The sequence below is a fragment of the Etheostoma spectabile genome, chromosome 7, assembly GCF_008692095.1.
Source record: "Etheostoma spectabile isolate EspeVRDwgs_2016 chromosome 7, UIUC_Espe_1.0, whole genome shotgun sequence".
In the NCBI taxonomy this organism is placed as follows: Eukaryota; Metazoa; Chordata; class Actinopteri; order Perciformes; family Percidae; genus Etheostoma; species Etheostoma spectabile.
The window spans coordinates 21251397-21256270 of NC_045739.1; the positions used below are offsets into that span (position 1 = coordinate 21251397).

Here is a 4874-nt window from a genome sequence, read left to right on the forward strand (position 1 = left end):
TATATATATATATATATATATATATATAAAATCATCTCCTTTGTTATCTAAAGCCAGGTCTGTGGGGCTGTACTTTGATTGTACTTCACTGTGTTTTGAGCTAAATGGTAATATCAAGATTCTGACACGCTCACACTGACAATGCTAACATGCTGATGTTCAGAAGGTTTAATGTTTACTATGCTCATCTTACTTAGCAAGTTAGCATGCTAATACAGTTTTTGCTAATTAGCACTAAACTCAAAGTAAATTTAACAAAGGCAAAAGGGAACGTCATTCATTTTGCAAGTATTTGTTCATAATGGACAAATGAAAACTCTGGCTTGATGATGGCGCTAGATGACACCCTAACGGATCCCCAAAATTATTATAATTCATCCTGAGGGAAACATTAATGTCTGAACCAATGTATATAGTGTAGAATATCCCAATCCATCCAACAGTTGTCCAGATATTTCACTTAAAACACAATTGTCAACGTCATGGTGGCGCTGGAGGAAAAGTCAGGGGATCACCAGAGTCAGTAGTATTCATCCTCTAAGGACCAGGAATGTCTCTGATAAATTTTATGGAAATGCATTCAGTAGTGGTTGAGATATTTCCGTCTGGACCAAAGTGGTGGACCAACAGAGAGACCGACTGATGATTGCCATCCCTGAAGCCATAGCGCCAGCGTGAATAAATAACAAAACACTTTTGTACAGTATATTTCACTGGGGACATAGTGTATAACCAAGTTGTCCTGTTTCATTTCACAACCTCACTTTGGCTTGCTGGTTTGAATGGCATGCGCTTGACAGAAGCCAGGTCCTAAAGTAATTGCACACAAATTGGTTAAATTCCTAGAGGGGAATAAAAAAACATAATAGACAAGAAAGGCCTTGGAAACATTTTGTTTATAGAGCAAGCCGAGGGGTTTGGCAAAATATGTTTTAAAATTACAGTATGTGTAACATGTGTAAAATGTTACAAATACTAAATAAGACTACATACTAAAAGGTCAAATATAGAACAAAAAAGAAAATAAACTCACAAGGGAAATAGAATATAGAATATACAGTACATATACATATATATACATATATATATATATATATATATATATATGTATATATATACTGTATATATATACACACACACACACACACACACACACACAGAGTACACTGTATATACATATACATACACACAGTATATATTTATTTATTTTACTTTTTTGCAGACACAAGCAGAATGGTAATGATAAAGCCTAGATAAATCAAAGGCCGTTTGACACAGAAAGGAACAAAAAGTCAGAACAGATGAAGCATGAAGGGAAAACACTCAAACTGCCAGTACCTATATGTGTCTAAAGTAAAACTGCAGCGCTATGTAAAAAGTTTGTCCTGAACACTGCAGGTGCACCCTAAGCAGACGAGAACAGCTTGATTTTCATTGATTTTAAACCCACTTTAAATTCACCATGAAGCCTCATCGGCAGTCATTGATCAGCTAACAAGTGATGAAGCGCTTGTCCAGGAAAAAATAGGTGGATATTGATATCTGGTAGCCTCTCCTCTTTGCAGATAAACCCATCCACAACACTCAGTTTCCTGACCTGTATCCTGATCCTCCCCACTGGGCTGTGACATTTACTGCGCTGCACATTCTGTACGCACATTAATTTGGCTTTATGCTGAGTAGGATGTGACAAGGAAAGTCAATTGGTTCTAATCTCCCTTGCTTTAACAACATGTGATGTGGTTTAAGCTAAAGGCACATAGACCTCGCTAATTGTGGAGGTTAGAAAATGAAACCAGAAAAAAAGTAACATTTATCCTCCTTCAGAGATCCCACCAATGTCTCCCTCTGCAAGGCCCGTAGCTCCTGATAGCTCCAGTGGAGCAGCTTGGTCGCCAACAGTGGAGGATGTTTGCAAGATCTTAGACTATATTGCTCACTTAGCCTTCTAGTTAAAGTCACTTTTTTGTCAAACCCAGCAAATATCTCCTCACGGCCAACAAGCTCTCTATTGTTTCTGTGTATGCTGAATAAAAGATCCAGTGTTAATACACAGCCCTGGTTGTGTAAATGGAAAACAAGCAGAAAGGAGTGTACAAGTCACAAAACACAGTTGACAGCTGGATTAACAACAATAGGCCTTATGCAAGAACCACTAATTTGAACAGATTATTTCTTAAATGGTGCACAATCACATGCAACTGATTTATGGGATTTATTCTCCAACTTGTCATATTTGTATTTAGATATCTTTCTTAGAATGAAAATAACGTGAGGTCCACGGCTGACATACAGTACGAGTCAAGAATGGACGTCTGTCTCTACTGTTTGATTTAAGAATTCAAATGCCTAAAGGCCCCTTCACACCAGTATTTCACACAAACTGTGTCACTGCAACATTTCAATAGAACTGCCGTGAATAAAGGATTCACTAGTGGGGGAAATCCGCGCAAATCTTCAGTTCAACTTTGGAGAAAGTTTACCCAAATTTGCGCTGCTTTTGCCAACAGGAAAAAACTGTCAGTCGGAAAGCTATGATGTCTTTATTCTGTCTTTTACCCCTTTTCAATAACTCTATTGCATGAAATGAGGTTTGATCCTGAGATAAAAATGGCAGGGAGGAGTAAAGAGCACAGTAAAGGGACAATGGAAAGACTAACTAGTCCTGTGGGTACTCCCTGCGCCACCAAAGCTTTATAGCAATGCCTACTTCACTGTAACCGGTTCAACTATGTTACCATAATCTGCTAAAATATAAATGAAAAACACAATTTATACATGGATAGAGGCTTGCCAATTTACTGAGATTACTTTTTTTTCCTTTAGATTTTATTAGAATGAGGATTTTTGCATGACAAATTAGTCAATTCCCATTCAAAGAGTTTCCTCTGGGTCTTATGCAGATCACTAAAAGTGTCACATCATCGACTGTAGGCTATAATATTCAACTCAAATTCATTTCCATGGCTGTTAAATCCCCTTAACCGTCTCACGAGTACATCAGTTTGCATTGGCGGGACAGTTTTTTAATTCTGTGACAGTACTTACATTACATTACAGATAAAGCTGTAATATTTTATAAGTTTAAGGTCCCTTAATACTGTATGACTCTTGACATTGCTAAACTTGTTATTTGCTGATGTCTAACAACAAGTACTTGAAGCTAAAGTAATTTTTTGTACTAACATTTTTAATAAGAAATAACCTTTAAAAAATATGTTTGCTGAATTTGGTTTAGGATAAAAATACAAAACTGTTCCTGCATGAAGCACATCTAATTGTTTTTTTCTTTGTTTAAAACATGCCTGTATTTCCCTGTGTGCTGCTATTACACATCCTGATTGTAGTCTGACTGAAATACATGTTCCTGCTGTTTCACAAGATAAACTTCTTGCTATCATTAATCCCTTAAAGCACCTTTCCATTTCGATGGATATCCATCAGCGCGGCTGCTTTCCTTCCCCAGACTCTCTCTATTTACACAGTCTCCGGTTGCTTCTTCCCTCTGCACTAATCAGATTTCCTGTAAAGCCCCACTTGAAATGATTGGGAGCAACAAAAAGTGCCTCTGTTTGGTAACTGCTGTTTTAATTTGTAAGCCTTGCAACAAAGCAGAGCATAACAGATTCTGCCTGCGTATTCGGCAACAGTGTGAGGACAGGTTTTGTCAAGCTTCACAAGAGAGAATGAGAATATATAATTGTAATACTTTGCAGTGGGGGCCTTGTAGCTGCCAAAGGATTGTTTTCTAAACCAATGTTTTCAATCTCAATAAAAAAAAAAAAAGAAGAAGTTAAAAGCCTAGTTTTTACCTGATATAATTGATGTACTTAAACATAATGTCAGAGTTGGGCGTAAAGAGATAGTATGGATTTTTTGGAAGTGAAGTTGTATGGAGGAGGACAGGCAAGGAAGCTTAGCAATGCACTTTAATGGTGGTTAATTTAGTACACAATCAATGCAAACAGTGGATGCATACGTATGTGTGTGTGTGTGTGTGTGTGTATGTGTGTGTGTGTGTGTGCGTGGTGTGTGTGTGTGTGTGTATGTGTGTGTGTGTGTGTGTGTGTTTGTGTGTGTGTGTGTCGATCGTAGATGATGAGATACAGACACAAGCCAGCTGTGATGTTGTGCAGGCTTGTCCTTGTTTTTCAAACACAAGGTAGCGAACATAAACTTAAAGTGACAGCTTGGCGATTCACAGCACAGGCTACGGCGGTCACACACACTCTCCATCAGTCAACAACTACATTCATCTTGCTCTTTCTCCGTCTTTCTCTTGATGACACACACATAAGCAGACTCTCTCTCTCTCACTCTCTTTCTCTCTGATACAGACACACACACACAGGCGAATGTCTCTGATCTGTCCCATTCTGCAGATGTGACAGCGGTGATTGTGTTGTGTTGCCTGAGCTGATGACAGGTCGACGACACAGCGAGCCACGGTTTCGCTCTGCACAGTTCAAACACAGAGACAAATCAACATCGTTACCCGTCATTCTGATAGTGTCAACACTGGCACAAACACGGCTGCCGCAGCCTGTCTCCTTTGACTACAAAACAAACTACGTCTGTGTGAATAAATGTCTCTCTGACAATTACTGAGGACGTTTGCAATGTTCTCATGGGAGACACAATGAACTGGATGAAGAAAGATATCAGATACATTGACACAACAAACATAAGCGTGTTGGATGCACAGTGTTCATTTTAAAGTGCCCATATTATGAAGAAAAAAAAAATCACTTTTTCCTTGCATTTGGGGGGTTATTTTGTGTCTCTGGGGCTTCCACACGCATACAAACTTGAAATAAAAAAACTAGCCATGCTGTTTTGAACGAGATACAGGTTTCTGAATGTCCTCTGCCTTC

The 4874-nt window shown here is 38.6% G+C and overlaps 1 protein-coding gene across 1 annotated transcript in view; it reads right to left on the bottom strand.

The window, feature by feature from the left end:
• klhdc8b (kelch domain containing 8B) overlaps positions 1-4874 on the bottom strand; it is a 147913-nt gene that overhangs the window by 59907 nt on the left and 83132 nt on the right. The window lies entirely within an intron of this gene.